The 18,394-nt window shown below is 41.5% G+C and overlaps 1 long non-coding RNA gene across 3 annotated transcripts in view; it reads left to right on the top strand.

Annotated features, from left to right (window-relative positions):
- The window catches only part of LOC125963607 (uncharacterized), a 38,954-nt gene extending 20,832 nt beyond the window's left edge, over positions 1-18,122 (top strand). The window contains exons 2-3 of one of the 3 annotated variants that reach the window (XR_007475764.1): positions 5,588-5,763; positions 17,529-18,122. This is a non-coding gene — a long non-coding RNA (uncharacterized LOC125963607). The other 2 variants (XR_007475763.1, XR_007475765.1) reach the window with 2 other exon arrangements.
- The last annotated feature ends 272 nt before the right edge of the window (positions 18,123-18,394 follow it).

Here is an 18,394-nt window from a genome sequence, read left to right as displayed (position 1 = left end):
GTCTTTACTCATCTGTTCCCTATCACCTATGTTGTCCTTCCTTCCACTTCCTTTGTGTTTTATTCGTTTTTATGGCCCAGCAGCTAGTCAGTGACTGTTGCATATCATGCAACCAAACAATATATATATATATATATATATATATATATTTTTTTTTTTTTTTGCAGTACGCGGGCCTCTCACTGTTGTGCCCTTTCCCATTGCGGAGCACAGGCTCTGGACGCGCAGGCTCAGCGGCCATGGCTCACGGGCCCAGCCGCTCCGCAGCGTGTGGGATCTTCCCGGACCGGGGCACGAACCCGTGTCCCCTGCATCGGCAGGCGGACTCTCAACCACTGCGGCTCCAGGGAAGCCCCCAAACAATATTTTTTGGATGAATAGATGAAGGAATGAAAGAAAGAAGAGAGGTTACAGGCTTAAGCAGATCTATAAATGGGATGGGGGTAGTGAACACAGTGGAGAGAGTAGGATATGAAGAGACAAAGCAGAGTAACAATTGAAGGGGTTGGAAATGGGAAAAGAATAAATGGAAATGTGGCTCTTCACTGGCATAATATCACTGGGTTTTTAATAATCTACTATTTATGAAAAAAAGACAAGCCCCATGGTTTGCTAACTATGTGAGCATTTGTTAAAGTATAAAGGTAAGATGGATGAAGAAACGGGTCTGCTACAGTTTGAGGGTAGGAAGAAGGAATTGTCTGGTGGTCAACTGGTGTGGAGATGACCTATAGAAGAATGTAACAAAGGAGATCTCAAATAGGAAGACAGGTTCTATACAAGAACGATGGGGAAGGACACCCAGGTTTAGGTAGAGTAGATCATAGTGATACCAAGCAGGGCCCTGTGGGGATCCTGCGCACAAAGCCTTTCTGTATCCCTCCATTTCTTTGATTACCTTCATTCAGCCTCCATGACCTTCCCTGAGTTCCAATGGGCAGATTCAAGCAGTTGTTAATTAGGGAAAGAGGGGGATGCAAGACAAGGGAGAAACAAAGAGTCGAGAGAAAGAATAGTGCAGCCTTGGGGCAGAGTCCTGGTTACCCATCAAGGGATACACACCACAATATCTTTCAGCTATTTTGCAGATACTGAAACCCCGTCCAGATGAGAGAAGTTAAGGATTAAAGATGGTATGCTGCCCACAAGCATGTAGACCCCAGACCAGTTGGAACCTGAAGGCTGATGATGCTGACTCCTACTTACCTCACCACTAACCCATCAGAAGAACATCTATGAGCTGATCATGTCCTCTTTGAACCATTACTATAAAACTTATCCAAGTTGGGACACACAGCTTTGAGGGCATTAGCCTGCTCTGGCCCCCTTTGCCTGGCAAAGCAATAATGCTATTCTTTTCTTTCTTTTTTTTTTTTAATAGAATTTATCTATTTAAATTTTATTTTTTAATTAATTTTTTTTTTTGGCTGCGTTTGGTCCTGTGGCTACTCAAGCTTTCTCTAGCTGTGGCGAGTGGGGGCTACTCTTCGTTGCGGTGAGCGGGCTCTAGGCACACAGGCTTCAGTAGTTGTGGCAGACAGGCTCAGTAGCTGTGGCTTGCAGGCTCTAGAGCATAGGCTCAGTAGTTGTGGCGCATGGGCTTAGTTGCTCCGCGGCATGTGGGATCTTCCCAGATCAGGGATCGAAACTGTGTCCCCTGCATTGGCAGGCGGACTCTTAACCACTGCGCCACCAGGGAAGTCCCAAAGCTATTCTTTTCTACTTCACCCAAAACTCTTGCCTCCAAGATTCAGTTTGGCACTGGTGTACAGAGAAGCTGAGCTTTCGGTATCAGTAATATTGGTATAGTGCTTTACACTACTGAAAGTCTTTTTCAGGTGCATTATCCTATTTTATCCTCATTGCAACCTTGTGAACAAAGTATATACTATTAATACAAATAGGTTTGCTTGGAAAAGCAATGTGCTTATTGTGGAAAATTTAAATACATAGATCACAAAGGAAAAAAATAGAAATCACTCTTAAAGCCATCATTGTTAACATCTTGATGCTGGCCTCTCAGAGCTTTTCGATGCCTATTTATCTCTAAATTAAAAAATGGGATGCTATATACTTTAACTTTTTTAACAAATAAATTTATTTATTTATTTTATTTTTGGCTGTGTTGGGTCTTCTTTGCTGTGCACTTGCTTTTCTCTAGTTGTGGTGAGTGGGGGCTACTCTTCATTGAGGTGCGTGGGCTTCTCATTGCCGTAGCTTCTCTTGTTGCAGAGCATGGGCTCTAGGCGTGTGGGCTTCAGTAGTTGTGGCACGTGGGCTCAGTAGTTGTGGCACAGGGGCTTAGTTGCTCCGCGGCATGTGGGATCTTCCCGGACCAGAGCTTGAACCTGTGTCCCCTGCATTGGCAGCCAGATTCTTAACCACTGCGCCACCAGGGAAGTCCCCCTTTAAATTGTTTTTAAGCTTGCTTTTTTTTTCACTTAGGGCATTGTGAACATATTTTCATGTCATTAAATATTCCCCTGTGCATAATTGTTAATGGCTGTCTAATATCCCATTGTCTGGTTAAGTAAATTATAGTATAAACTAGTCATTTACTGCTAGCATTTAGTTGACTCCAGTTTTTTACTTTTGCAAACAATATTGAGATGAATGTCCTTGCAGTTAAGTCTCTGCACATATCTTTTTTTTTTAAACATATCTTTAATTATGTTCTTAGGATAACTGCCTAAAAGTGTGTTGAATGAAAAAAATGCACAATTGGAAAGTTGAGAATTATGTTTTATTGACTTACTGAGGACTTAAGCCCAGGAGGCAGACTCTCAGATAGCTCTGAGGAACTATTCCAAAGAGTAAGGAGAAGTCAGGATATATAAGAATTTTTGCAAAAACAAAACAGAAACGAAAAACAGCCCAGGTAATTGGAACATCAAAAGATTACTGTCAAAGAAAACCAGACCTCAAGTTATGAATTTAGGGTTTTTCTGTGTATGGGAAGATTCAAGAGCCTGGGCTCATTGAAATTATTCCTTTGATACACACCTTATCTAGGGCCAGTATCCTGTTTATCTCCATCCTGAGTTCCCTTAGGGTGCACCATCAGGGCTGGCCGCAGTAGCTGATGGCTGCACCATCCTTTGTTTACTGATATGACAGGCAACATTCTTTGTCCACAGGGCCTCCTCTTGGTCATAGATTTGACCAATGTTTGGGAGGCATTTCATGACTAATTTTGTCCCGTGACACTAGGAAGGTTCATTCCTAGATCAGGGGAAGATTCTGTTGATAGGCCACTTGATGTGCTAATTTTTTGATTAGGCCCTGTTGATGATCTAAAATTCTCTGGTAATATATTATGATCCAAGGAATGTTTTCCCTTGCTGCCTCTTCCCATATCTAGAGTTGCACTATTATAACTGTTCTATGTAGAGTTATATATGATCAACTGCCTCAAGACATTTAGCCATCATTAATTTTGTTGAAGGCCTGGTTATACATTTGTTAATGCAAGAGACAATAATCTTATAAAACAGACAGGGTATAAGTAATACAGCTAGTAACATTAATAAAGTCATAGTTGCACAGAGAGGCACAAGGTGTAATTTGAAAACGAGAGAACAAATTAAAACATGATTAGTATAACTAGCTGTAATCTGATAACAAAAAGTCATCAAGTACACAGTGGTGTCAGAGAGGCCAAATTCTGGAAAGATCAGGTAGAGAGAAAAAGACACGTGTTTCATCTTCGTTTACAAGGTAAACTTTATCAACTTGTTGTATGTCATACTGTAAGAGGATTTTTGGAAAACAAAGTTTTGTTTTCTGGAAAACAAAGATTAAAAGCCAGTATATTTCAGAAAGAAGTTGTAAAATTATAAATCATTTATCAGTTCCCTTTACTCCCATGTAATTAATTCCTGTTGATCTGGATGATGTCGTAGATTTTCCATTAGAGTTTTGTAATTTCTTATCCAGTTCAGTGGTATGATCTAAAAGTTATCAGAAACTTATATTTGTCAAAAATTTCTTTTTATAAATCTTTTTGTAGATCTTCATTTTCTAGAAGCATCAGAGTAAAACAGTGATTGTCTATAAGTCTTTGACAAGACTTTGGTGTGTTTAAAGTTCTGATTACAACGTAATCAACAAGAAACTTGGATATTTCTGTGACATACAACATTTTAAAATAACTAGAATTACAACTGATAACATTATACCAAGACATATCAGAATTTTATGAATTATATAACTTTTGGAATATCTATGTTAATGACATCTAACCTAAGATGATTTTTTTAAAAATTATTTATTTATTTTTGGTTGCATTGGGTCTTTGTTGCTGTGCGCGGGCTTTCTCTAGTTGCAGCGAGTGGGGGCTACTCTTCGTTGTGGTGCACAGGCTTCTCATTGCGGTGGCTTCTCTTGTTGCAGAGCGTGGGCTTCAGTTGTTGCGGCATGCAGGCTTCAGTAATTGTGGCATGTGGGCTTCAGTAGTTGTGACTCGCGGGCTCTAGAGTGCAGACTCAGTCATTGTGGCACGTGGGCTTAGTTGCTCTGCAGCATGTGGGATCTTCCTGGACCAGGGCTCGAATCCGTGTCCCCTGCGTTGGCAGGCAGATTCTTAACCACTGTGCCACCAGGGAAGCCCTAAGATGATTTTATAACCGCTTTTTGATAATGTTTCCCATGTAATATAACATAAATAAACCTAATTAGTTTTAATATCTCTCTTTGGGATGTTTCAAGGGCCCTTTGAAGCATCCCAAAGTCAGCTGGAAGTCAAAAGAAGTTTATTTAAAATTCGATATTTGGGAAGTTTGTCAAAAAATATCAAAAAGGTGTCAAAACACTTGGTCATATAGGATCATAGGTCACTGTGAAACTGTTGTTGAACCCAGGTTTGTGTGCCTGATGCACAGTGGGACCAAACTAACTGAAATGTCAGTTTGGGATGGAGAAAGTTATATTGCAGGGCCAAGCAAGGAGAATGGGTGGCTCATGCTCAAAAGACCCAAACTCCCCAGTAGGTTTCAGGAAATCTTTTGTAAAAAATTTAAGTGTAGTTGGTTTACAATGTTGTGTTAGTTTCTGGTGTGTAGATTAAGTTATACATATGTATTCTTTCAGATTATTTTCCATTACAGGTTATTACAAGATATTGAATATAGTTCCCTGTGCTATACAGTATGACCTTGTTGTTTGTCTATTTTATGTATAGTAGTGTGTTTTAATCCCAAGCTCCTAATTTATCCCCACCCCTCCCCCACCTTTCTCCTTTGATAACTATAAGTTTGTTTTCTATGTCTGTGAATCTGTTTGTTTTGTAAATAAGTTCACTTGTACCATTTTAGATTCCACATATAAGTAATATCATATGGTATTTGTCTTTCTCTTTCTGACTTACTTAGTATGATAATCTCTAGGTCCATCCACATTGCTGCAAATGGCATTATTTCATTTTTTTATGGCTGAGTAATATTCCATTGTATATATATACCACATCTTTATCCATTCATCTGTCGATGGACATTTAGATTGCTTCCATGTTTTGGCTCTTGTAAGTAGTGCTGCTGTGAACACTGGGGTGCATGTATCTTTTTAAAAAAATATTTATTTATTTATTTAGGCTGCGCCAGGTCTTAGTTGCGGCATGCGGGACCTTTGTTGCAGCATGTGGATGTCTTAGATGTGGCACATGGATATCTTAGTTGCAGCATGCATGCAGGATCTAGTTCCCCAACCAGGGATCAAATTTGGGCCCCCTGCATTGGGAATGTGGAGTCTTACCCCCTGGACCACCAGGTAAGTCCTGCATATATTTTTTTAGAATTTTCTCTGGATATATGCCCAGGAAGGGATTGTGGATCATATGGTAACTCTATTTTTAGTTTTTTAAAGGAACCTCCATACTGTTCTCCATAGTGGCTGCACCAATTTACATTCCCAACAACAGTTTATGAGGATTCCCTTTTCTCCACACCCTCTCCAGCGTTCATTATTTGAAGACTTTTTGATGATGGCCATTCTGACTGGTGTGAAGTGATACCTCATTATAGTTTTGATCTGTATTTCTCTAACAGAGATGTTGAGCATCTTTTTATGTGCCTGTTGACTGCCTGTATATCTTCTTTGGAGAAATGTCTATTTAGGTCTTCTGCCCATTTTTTGATTGGGTTGTTTTCTTGATATTGAGCTGTATGAGCTGTTTGTATATTTTGGAAATTAAGCCCTTGTCAGTCGCATCATTTGGGAATATTTTCTCCCATTCTGTAGGTTGTCTTTTCATTTTGTTTATGGTTTCCTTTGCTGTGCAAAAGCTTGTAAGTTTAATTAGGTCCCATTGGTTTACTTTTGCTTTTATTTCTTTTGCCTTAGGAGACTGACTTAAGAATGCTTTGCTATGATTTATGTCAGAGAATATTTTGCCTATGTTCACTTCTACTGGGGAAGCATTTTTAAAGACAAGGTGAGGGAGGGGAATAGGAGGATGTGTGATCAGCTCATGCACAATTCTGATTGGTTGATGGTGAGGTTAACAGGGCAGTGTCAATTAACATTATCAGTTCTCAGGCTCCAGTAGGTCTGGACATGTTCATGGTCATCAAGTAGTTAACTTCTTCCATTTGGTGGGGGTTTTAGCATCTGTAAAACAGTTTTCCTAGCCCAACTGCTATTTTTGTCACTACATGTTCACATCCTTTAAATTATTAATTCTCTTTTTTTTAACATTTTTTAAATTGTATCGTTTGCTTTTTTAAATTGAAGTATAGTTGATGTACAATATTATATAAATTACAGGTGTACAATACAGTGATTTACAATTTTTTAAAGGTTATACTCCATTTATAGTTATAAAATATTGGCTGTATTCCATGTTGTATCAATACAATACATCCTTGTAGCTTATTTTATACCTAATAGTCTGTACCTCTTAATCCCCTACCCCTTTATTGCCCCTCCTCCTTTCCCTCTCTGCACTGGTAACCACTAGTTTGTTCTCTATTTGTGAGTTAGCTTCTTTGTTATATTCACTAGTTTGTTGTAGTTTTTAGAGTCCACATGTAAGTGATATTATACAGTATTTGTCTTTCTCTGTCTGACTTATTTCAATGATTAATTCTTGAACAAGGCTTTTGTGACTCAGGGGAGGCCTGGGAGACCCAGCTTTTCTACAAAGAGGAGGCAGGCAGAGGATATGGGGAGAGAGGTCTGTCCTGGGAAAGCCCCATAGGGTCCTGCTTGGTTACAAAATAATACTTATTCACTTAACCAAAGTGACAAAAGATTTCAAAAAACAGATGCAGATCACTTAAAGGCAAAGAAGCTCACACAATCTGTTATCAAAAGCAGTATTCTAAGAAAACTTCGTTCTCTTAACAGAGAGAAGAACAAAATCCAGTCCTGCACCAGCCTACTTTTAAGAACAATAGCCATTCGCCTAATTAAGTTTAATCTGATCCCAGCCTGACCATGCATAAAACTCCTTTTTCAGGGCTCCCTTTCTACAAACCTTCCACAACTTTCTGTATCTATATTAGTTCCTTTTTCCATCCAGAAACAACCAATTGTAGGACAAAAATCACTATTTCCCCTTAACACAATGTACTTCCATTCCTCATACCTTCTTTTGCTGAAAGTCACGTTCTCCTTGCATACTGAAATGTTTCCCTTAATATATTTTATTAGCTTTAATTACATATTACAAATTTAACCCTTAAAAACTTTAATCTCTAGTGAAAACTGACAAGGAACAAGTAATTGTGAATTGTTTGTCATACCAGAATTTTTTTAAAAAATTATTTATTTATTTTTGGCTACATTTGGTCTTTGTTGCTGCTTGCGGGCTTTCTCTAGTTGCGGTGAGCGGGGGTTCCTCTTCGTTGTGGTGCATGGGCTTCTCATTGCAGTGGCTTCTCTTGTTGAGGAGCACAGGCTCTAGGTGCATGGGCTTCAGTAGTTGTGGCACACAGGCTCAGTAGTTGTAGCTCGTTGGCTCTAGAGCGCAGGCTCAGTAGTTGTGGTGCACGGGCTTAGTTGCTCCACAGCATGTGGGATCTTTGCGGACCAGGGCTTGAACCTGTGTCCCCTGCATTGCCAGGGAGATCCTCAACCACTGTGCCACCAGGTAAGCCCATCAGTATTTTCTTTTTTTTTTCTTTTTAATTATTTTTTATTTGGCTGCATTGGGTCTTCGTTGCTGCACACGGGCTCCTCTCTGGTTGTGGTGAGTGGGGGCTACTCCTTGTTGCGATGCACAGGCTTCTCATTGCGGTGGCTTCTCTTGTTGCGGAGCACGGGCTCTAGGCGCACAGGCTTCGGTAGTTGTGGCATACAGGCTCAGTAGTTGTGGCTCACGGGCTCTAGAGCGCAGGCTCAGTAGTTGTGGTGCATGGGCTTAGTTGCTCTGCGGCATGTGCGATCTTCCTGGACCAGGGCCCGAACCCGCGTCCCCTGCATTGGCAGGCAGATTCTTAGCCACTGCACCACCAGGGAAGCCCCCATCAGCATTTTCTGATTGGAATAGTCCATAACCAGGAGAAACATCCATTTTCTCAGAGAATAATTTCTTTCTTCAATGTGGTACAAGATGTGCGTCTAATAAACCCAAACACCTTTAGCTTCCCTCTTGTAAGGAGACAAAAGTAGGCAAATTTAGACTTGTTTAGCAATTAATATTCCAGTATTTTATATTATTTGAAATGACCTGGATATTCTATGAATTCCCATCATTTAACTTAATTTAGCAAAGCTCAAATTACCAAAAATCTGGAGAAACTATTTTAGACAGACATACCCAAAACATAATTATTCCTAAGAGTTCACCTGAAAATTCTTATCTCAGGTAACTTTAAACTTATAAAATATCACCATACCAAGTTAATTTTTTTTTTTTTGCTGACAAACTCTGCAACACAAATAATATGAACTTATTGACCTTCAGTAAACCTTGCTACAATAAAAAACATGTCTATATTGATTAAGTCAGCAAGCTTAAAAAGCTATTAATATTAATAGATATTAATTTAATATTGAATATTTCCTAGGTCACGTGAACCTGAAATTCATTCTGGCCAGTTTCCTTTATATTTAGAAATATTTAGTTTGTAAGCACTTACTTTTAAGTCAACTAAATAGAGGTCTTTTATAAATTTAATTTTGAGAGTATATCCAGAGGTAGTGACATCTCATATGTATGATGTGTACACAGACATTTAAATAGACGAAACTAGAGATCTCATAGTTTCACTTAAAAAACTTAGTTATGAATCAGATATTACAATATAAACTTACTAGCTTATAAATAACAGTTGGAAGAAGTTAAATTTATTTGCTCAGATGACTAAGGATTTACTATTTGTGGGAAAGACTTAAAATTTGTTCTTTTCCTTGATAAACCCTTAAGGAGGCTATGAATTAGGTTTTGAGTGAGGGAGCCTTCTGGGTGAGGGAGCCTTTCTAGCAGTTTGAGTTTAAAAAGGCCTTTCTCAGGCTTCCCTGGTGGCGCAGTGGTTGAGAGTCCGCCTACCAATGCAGGGGACACGGATTTGTGCCCCGGTCCGGGAAAATCCCACATGCCGCAGAGCGGCTGGGCCCCGCAAGCCGTGGCCACTGAGCCTGCGTGTCCGGAGCCTGTGCTCCGCAATGGGAGAGGCCACAACAGTGAGAGGCCCGTGTACAGCAAAAAAAACAAAAAGGCCTTTCTCTCTTTTTTTTAACCTTGGTTTCTGGTTTTACCTGATTGAGCTAATTAGGCTCAGGCTCAGGTCATTGTGGGCTATATTTACATTTCTGATTTGTAGAGATTTTCAAGACAAAGACAGTTGCTTTTAAGTCTCCAAAGAACTGGTTTGTTGCCTACATGATATTAAAAGATTGATTTGCCAAACCATATTTTCTTTTATTTGCTTTTTTATATCAATGAGATTTCCAACAAAACTGAAATTCAAGAGTTCTATGTTCTAGAATTTTAGGGTTTAATTTATCATGGCTTCAAAAGCTGGCATAAGGCATTTAACAAAGGTCCTCTTTCTGAGGTTAAATCCAGAGCAAAATCTCTATTATTTTTTTTAATTTGCCCCTGAATATTGCTCCCAGTTTTTACTTTATATTGTACAGGCCCAGGTAACCCTATTGGTTTCCTTTAGTATATTTAATATTTCCTTAGGGGCAGATTCATATGCCGTGTCTTATAATACCAGGCAGAGGAAGCATTCTCCAGTGAGACATGATGTCTGTCCCACAATATACTTAGGCAAAAGAGATGGAACCATCTTACATAAAGCCCATTTAAATATACCAATTTTGATAAACTTTTACCTTAATTCTATCAACTTTTATACTTTTAACCTTAGTTTCCATTAAGATGCCATCAACAAGCCTTGGTCTTACAAGGAGTTCAGAAACATTCCTTTTTATCCCAACCATTTTATCTTTTTTTGGTATAAAAGTCTCTGGGGTCCCCAGTGAGAGGCTGAGCCAAGGGTCTCAGGCCCTTTTCTTAATTTTTTTCACTTGATTAGTTGGCTCAAGAAATTGTTGATCAGGTATCTCACTGCAACTTTCTTCCATCCTTTTAAATACGTATATTTTAAACTGGGGTAAATAGAGCAGACTTGTTTGGGGCCCTTTAAATTGGGCTGCACTCTGTGGGCCTGCAAGCCTTGTAGTTGCCCAGCCTCAAGACCGAAGAAAGAGCCCCAAGACAGCGACAGAGACGTCAGTGGTTTAATAGACAGGGGATCTTACATACCTGCAACGAGGTCCTGGAGTGACATCCAACTGTGTGTGACAGATGGCAGGCAGGACACAGCAGCAGTCTTTACTACTGAGGGGAGAAGGAGGCTACCATTTATAGGGGGAATTGACATTGGGTTGGCTCATCAGTTACCAGGGCAACCAGCAGCTGGGGCATGCCCCTCACAGCCCCTCAGGTCAATGACCCTCACAAGGACAGATGTTTCCCTTTAATAAACTAGCAGGTGGAGACTTTCTGGTCTAAAGGACAGGGGGTAAGCATGTTCACATGAGTAGGGTGCAGGTGAAGCAGAGACTGGTTGATCAGGGGCTGTACAAAGAGCAAGAGGACAGCCATGTTGAGTGAACTGACCACACAGTTAGGGACCAATAAGGGGTCCCTTTGACCCATTCAACCTTAGGTAGCGTTGTATCAAAACTTTTTTGTTTTTAATCCTATTAATGTCTGTTTTATTTATCCCCTTTCTTAATAATCATTGAAAGATTTTTATCCTTTTGGGATGAGTCCCCTTAAAATTTCCACCTTGTTGGGAAGAAGTCTCTAGACTTTACTTCAGTTTTTTCTTACTTCCCTGTTAATCAACCTAATTAATATAAATTATCCTAATGTTTTTTATTAGCACCTATAAGACTTATTGAGGGGAAGCAGAGACCACAAATAAGGATTCTCAAACCATTTTTTTAATTAAGATAGTTCTTAGGTTAACCATTTTATATATGTATATATATTTTCCACCATCTAATCTGTTTTTTTCGTAAGTACCAATAAAACAGCTGTTTATAAGGAGAGCGCTTTAAAAATTTACCAATTTAGAAGTTTCTCCATTTTAAAGGATCCATCATCTGGGCATTGATGAGATATATCTTAATAGTGACTCAAACCAATAAGACACAAGAGGTGTCCCCACAAGAGAGTATGAAGAATGCCACCTATACAAGATCCAGAAAGTTTATTCCCCCAAATAGCCTAAGAAAGTAAAGGCTTTCCTTGTATAGCTGATGCAATGAAGGTTAAGATGTCAAAAAGCCCGAGAGTTGACACAGTCAGAAAAAAGACTGCTCAGAATCCCAGTCTATTCAATTGGCTGACAAATGTACAGAATATGTGTATCTTCTGGATGGTAGAGACTAAGTTCTCAAAACGCAACACACAGGGCTTCCCTGGTAGCGCAGTGGTTGAGAGTCCGCCTGCCGATGCTGGGGACACGGGTTCCTGCCCCGGTCCGGGAAGATCCCACATGCCATGGAGCAGCTGGGCCCGTGAGCCATGGCCGCTGAGCCTGCGAGTCCAGAGCCTGTGCTCTGCAACGGGAGAGGCCACAACAGTGAGAGGCCCGCGTACCGCAAAAACAAACAAACAAACAAACAAAAAACCCAAAAAAACCACACAACACACACACACACACACATACACACACAATGCCTAAAGAAGATCAGGTGGAATATTTACATCTCACAGGAGAGAAATGTAAGATCCACCTAGAAGGGCTTTTGTTTCTTTAAGGTCAGAATTCTTAAAAGATGTTTTATGGCCTGTTTTCTGTAACTTAACTGTGTATGCAATAAGAGCCCCATATTGACCATTTTTAGGGCAAGATTTCCTTTTATTCCCAATTAAGTAAGTACTTGTAAGTTTTTTTAAATTTTTATTTATTTATTTATTTATTTTTGGCTGCGTTGGGTCTTCGTTGCTGCGCACAGGCTTTCTCTAGTTGCAGCGAGCAGGGGCTACTCTTCGTTGCGGTGCACGGGCTTCTCATTGCGGTGGCTTCTCTTGTTGCGGAGCACAGGCTCTAGGTGCGCGGGCTTCAGTAGTTGTGGCACACGGGCTCAGTAGTTGTGGCGCGCGGGCTTAGTTGCTCCGCAGCACGTGGGATCTTCCCACACCAAGGCTCGAACCCGTGTCCCCTGCATTGGCAGGCAGATTCTTAACCACTGTGTCACCAGAGAAGACCGTAAGTGTAAGTTTGGACGAACATAACCCTGGCTGAGTGTTAGTTGGAGGCAAAAATGTTAGTCCAGCCTCTCACCTAATCACTCAGTCCAGATTGTTCACTATCTCAACTGAACAACTCCCAGTGTCTTTCAACCAGGTTTCCCCAGTATCTTTCAACTGGGGAGCTAGGTACCTGTTAGACACTGCCAAAACTCAGGATAATAAGCCAATAATTGGGAGATCTGGGAGCAAGAAGAGACTCACCCAAATTCATCTCGACTCTCTGAGGCGGTGGATGGGCACAAGAGGCCTCCTCTGGTACCAAGGCTCCAGTTCTTGTAGAGTTCAGGTGAAGGAAAGAAGTCTCCCCTGGGTCCTTTCTTTGGTTGCCAAAACTGTCGGCTGAAAAATAATGCACAACCTAAAAGCTGAGAATTATGTTTAATTTGGTGGACTTACTGAGGACTTAAGCTTGGGAGACAGCCCCTCAGATATCTCTGAGGGACTGTTCCGAAGAGATGAGGGAGAAGCCAGGATACATAGGAGTTTTCACAACAAAAAAACAGGTAGTTGGACATCATAAGATTACTATTAATTAAAGAAAACCAGATACATCAAGTTAATGAATTTAGCACTTTTCTCTCTGTGGGAAGATGCAAGACTCTGGGCTCATTGAAATCATTCATTTGATATGCATCTTAAGTATTGAATATCTAGAGCCGGTATCCTGTTTTTCTCCTTCCTGAGTTCCCCTCAGGGTGCACCACTGGGGGCTGCAGCAGTGGCTGATGGTTTGATGGCAGTAACATCCTTTGTTTAGGGATATGGCAGGTGACATTCTTTGTCCACAAGTGGAATAACTGGATCAGTAGGTCTGCACATTTCAATGCGTTTCCCCCACATTCCCAGATGGTGCTCCCGAGGAATCACACTTGCTTTTGGAGAGCATCTTTTCTCTGAATCTTCTACAACATAGGGTATTTTAATTTTATTTTGCCATTTTTAGATGTTGAAATAAACATTATTCTCATTTTTAAAAGCAAGAGTTGAGGCTGAAGGAGGCTCTCTATGGTATAGAATAGATGGTGGAGCCTGAATATATCCAGGTCAACTCTTCAACCCATGTACTCTTAGTTACTCCTCCTCCAGGGATGCACTGTCACTTAAGGGCCATATTTCCTCTCAAGTAAAATAGATATCAGATGACGTATATTATGTTGTTAAAAACTCCAACATGATGGTGGATACCATTAATTGAATATGACTACTAGTCATAGTAGGAGTTAACTAGGAGTCGTAGGAGTTTAAATAGGAGTTAAAGAGTAATTCTGTTTAGTCATCTTTCGTTAGAGCCTTCTTCATGCATTGGGTTCAGTTTAATGCTATAATAACTAAAATAAGACATTTAAAATAGTCTGTAGACAGGTCATAAAAATGACCAAAGAATTAGATGAAAGGACTTAGGAATGCAGGATACTAGGTATTGAATTAATTAGACAGGAGAATGGGCTAGGAGGAGCTCTGATCTTTGAAGATTTGATGGCCTGAGCTTGAACCAGAGGAAAGGGACTCTCAGTGAGCCTGGAGTGTTCAGTTGACACCAGGAAGTACATTTTGCAAGTGAGACACTGGAAGAGGGGGTGTTATATTTCTTGGAAGTCTCAAAGAAAGGATCCCTTCACTGTTCCCCACCCCAATACTTCCCTATGACAATTGCTTTAAAGGCAGGGAGAGAAGAGAATGGCTTGTTTGACTCTGTATATGTTAGAGAATCATGGTACATCCTGATGTGGGCTTAGCGAGGCCGCTATCATGCAATTGGTGTCATCTGGATCTCTTTGCCAGCAGCCACCTTCCTTTTGTGTTCGTAGGTATTTCTGGTGGATGTAAGGGGGTGTGTGGGTGAGAAGGTAATGGGGTAACATGGACAGTTGAGGAAAAGGAGGGGCCTGGAGAGAGGTGGAACATGGGAGCTTCTCAACTCCCTGACTGCCCTCTTGTTTCACATCTGTCCATACAACTGGCTGGCACTACTTGGGTCTTTATGGGATGAAGGCAAAAATCTAAAAAGGCTGAAAGAAAACTCCAAAAGGCCTTGTTTCAAGGTGATGGGGTAGAGAGAGCACTGGCCTGAAAGTCTTGGGTTTGTTTCCAACTCAGTCACTCCCTGTCTGTTTGGCCTTGGGTCCACCATTTCACCTTTTTTTAAGTCTCAGGATTTTCTCTTTCTTTTTTTTCCACCTTGAACAACTACAACCGTAATAGTGTATTGAATGTTTACTGTCAAATCAGGTGCTCTAAAATGAAGGGATTTGAATAGATCAGGGCCTTTAATTTGGAGTTCGTGGACAAGATTCAGGGGGTCTGTGAACTTGTAAAGCATTTTTCTGGGGAAAGAATTGAAACGTTCATCACATTTCATGGAAAAAAACCACAAAAATTTCAAAACCAGTGGGCTGAATGAGCTCTAATCTCCTCCCAGCCTGACTCCTGGTGTCTTCTCTTCTAGAAGGGATGCGGCTGCACTTGGCAAACAACTCCCTCCATGCACCTGAGTCTGCTCTAGGGAAAAGCTGGGCATGTGCTGGTTGTGGGCACAGACTTGTGAGGAGCCTGGTAATAGACGTGTCGGCAAATGTGGCAGAAACTGGTCTTCGGTGCCACACAGCCTGGATTTAAACTCCACTTTGTCACTTACCAACTAGGTAACTTTAGACACGTTAAGTCTTCCTGAGCCTCAGTTTCCTACGTGTAAAATGGGGATAATACTATACCTTCAATGTTGTTAATTTAGTAAGATGTTTAGAGGAATACCTGGCAAATAGCAAGCATTATTTGTTTGCTCTTACTCCTGAAGATGAACATGGATGAGTGTAAGTGGAAACGTTTTGGAGAGATGGTGTGTGTGTGTGTTTGTGTTTGTGTTTGCGGTGGGTGTGGGGGGCAGAGTTATACAGGAGACTCTACTTGGGTAGTAGGATATGAATTTTCAAACCATTTTGTGTGAAATTTGAATACATTCTCTTTTTTTCTTTGTATCAGAAGTCCCTTCAACAAACACCTGAAATGTTTGTTCTATCCTGGCAGAGTAGAACAGGGTAGAACTCCATTTCCCATCACTACCTTGCTCCCAGGATTGGCATGAGTCAGGCCCAGATACTTGGGGCCTGATCCTGGTGTTTGATAGTAATTTTCCTATCCTGGCCATCCTCAGACAAGCCCATCAAAGACAGTACTTGGTGAGTTCCATGATTCAGGACCCTATGGCTAGACTGCACCAGAGACCTCATCGGCCCATCCTTGGCTGGGAACCTGGCATCATCTGCAGTAGGAGCTCTGGAGCCAACTGTCCAGGCACCATGAGCAGAAATGACGTCTGCCCATGTCTCACAGGTGCCCTGTCAGGTCACCGTTTGGCTTTTGTGAACCTTGGTGGAGTGGGGGAAGCCATCCCTGTGCCTACACTTTGGGGCGTCCCAGAGTGGCTGGAACACTCCCAGCTGGGAGGGCTAGGAAGGTGCCTCGGCTTCACTTGCTGGCCATAGCCTACTCTGTGAAACCTCCGTCTAAACCACGCTGACAGCCTTCCCTTGGTTCCATTTAGACGTGGAGAGAAAGCATCCTTGTCTTTGATCCTGTCCTCTGTTCCTCTGTATATTCTATGATTGGCCAGCGGCATTTCTTTGTGCAGGACAAATTTTACCAATGATTTCTTGGAAACAATTGGGGGACCCTGTCTCAGTCCATTCTGGGTGCTATAACAAAATAACACAGACTGGGTAGCTTATAAACAACTGACATTTATTTCTCACGGTTCTGGAGGCTGGAAGTGTGAGATCAGGGTGCCAGCATGGTGTGGGAGGGCCCTGTAATGGGTCAGGTCGCAGAATTCTCACTGTATCTCACGCGGTAGGAGGGGCTGGGAGCTCTCCCGGGAATCTCTTCTATGAACACTAATTATCTTCTTGATAGCTCCACCCTCACAACTTAATTACCTGCCAAAGGCCCCGCCTCCTAATACCATCACTTTTAGGGCTTAGGATTTCAACATATGAATTTTGGGGGAACACAAACATTCAGACCATAGCAGTCCATCTCTTTCTTTTTCTTGTCAAGAAGTTCTCTTCAGCGCTTATGACTCCTTGTAATCTCATTCCAGGGAGGGGTGGGCCTGGAATTAGAAGCTTTGGCCCTTTAGAGATTCAAAGTGAAGAAGACAACAGAGTTAAAAAGGAAACCATGAGAGGAAAATTAGATTTCATACTGAGGTATAGTTAAGATACAGTAAAATTCACTCCTTTAAAATATACAGATTAATATATTTTGACAGATGTATATAGTTGTGTTATTACAACTGCAATTAAGATATAGAAGAGTTCCATAACCCCCCAATTTTTCCTCCTCTTTGGAATCGGTTCCCTTTCCCTATCCTTAGCCCCCGGTAACCATTGATCCGATTTCTGTCCCCTTTGCCTTTTCCAGACTGTCACACCAATAGAATCATGCAGTATATAGCCTTTAGTGTCTGGCTTATTCCACTTAGCAGATGCTTTTGAGATGAGTCCATGTTGCTGCCTGTATCATTAGTTATTCCTTTTTACTGCTGAGTAGCATTCCATGGTATGGGTATCCCATCGATTTATTTATCTATTCACCAGTTGATCGACATTTGGGTTTTTTCCAGTTTGGGGCTATTTTGAATAAAGTTGCTATGAACATTTGCATACAAGTCTTTGAGTAGACATACATTTTCATTTCTTTTGGGTAAATATCTAAAAGTGGGATTGCTGGATTGTATGGTAAGTGTATGTTTATCTTTGTAAGAGACTGTCAAACTGTTTTCCAAAGTGGTTGTATCATTTTGCATTCCTACTAGCAATGTAAGAGCTCCAGGGCTTCTCTGGTGGTGCAGTGGTTAAGAATCCGCCTGCCAATGCAGGAGACACGGGTTTGAGCCCTGGTCCGGGAAAATCCCACATGCCGCGGAGCAACTAAGCCCGTGCACCACAACTACTGAGCCTGTGTGCCCCAACTACTGAAGCACGTGTGCCTAGAACCCGTGCTCTGCAACAAGAGAAGCCACAGCACTAAACCCGTGCGCCACAGCAAGGAGTAGCCCCGGCTCGCTGCAACTAGAGAAAAGCCCGCGTGCAGCAACAAAGACCCAATGCAGCCAAAAATAAATAAAATAAAAACAATTAAAAAAAAAAAAAGAGCTTCAGTCATCCATAGACTCTTTAAGGATCCTTCACAAACATATATTCTACTTTTCCTACCATAATATGTCCTTGGGCTTCCCTGGTGGCGCATATGTTGGGAGTCTGCCTGCCGATGCAGGGGGCGCGGGTTCGTGTCCGGGTCCGGGAGGATCCCACGTGCTGTGGAGCGGAGCGGCTGGGCCCGTGAGCCATGGCCGCTGGGCCTGCGTGTCCGGAGCCTGTGCTCCGCAGCAGGAGAGGCCACAGCAGTGAGAGGCCCGCGTACCACAAAACAAACAAACAAACAAAAAACCCCGGTAAATATGTCCTTTGGGGAGGATCCTGTCTACTGTGAAAGCTTCAGAAAACGTTTTATAATCTGTTTCAGTTACAAAGGTTAGCACAACAGACTCCACCATTAGGAAACTCTCCTGTTTAGAAATAAAGACTATCCAATCCCAATCCTCTTTATCTCTGACCGTTATTCATCACTCCTCTGAATTTTCTCCACCCTCTTCATTAGGGTGACCAAAATTAAAAACTC

This window comes from Orcinus orca, chromosome 2 (genome assembly GCF_937001465.1).
Source record: "Orcinus orca chromosome 2, mOrcOrc1.1, whole genome shotgun sequence".
Lineage (NCBI taxonomy): Eukaryota > Metazoa > Chordata > Mammalia > Artiodactyla > Delphinidae > Orcinus > Orcinus orca.
The sequence above is the reverse complement of the archived record's forward strand: the minus strand, read 5'-3'. Positions and strand labels throughout refer to the sequence as shown.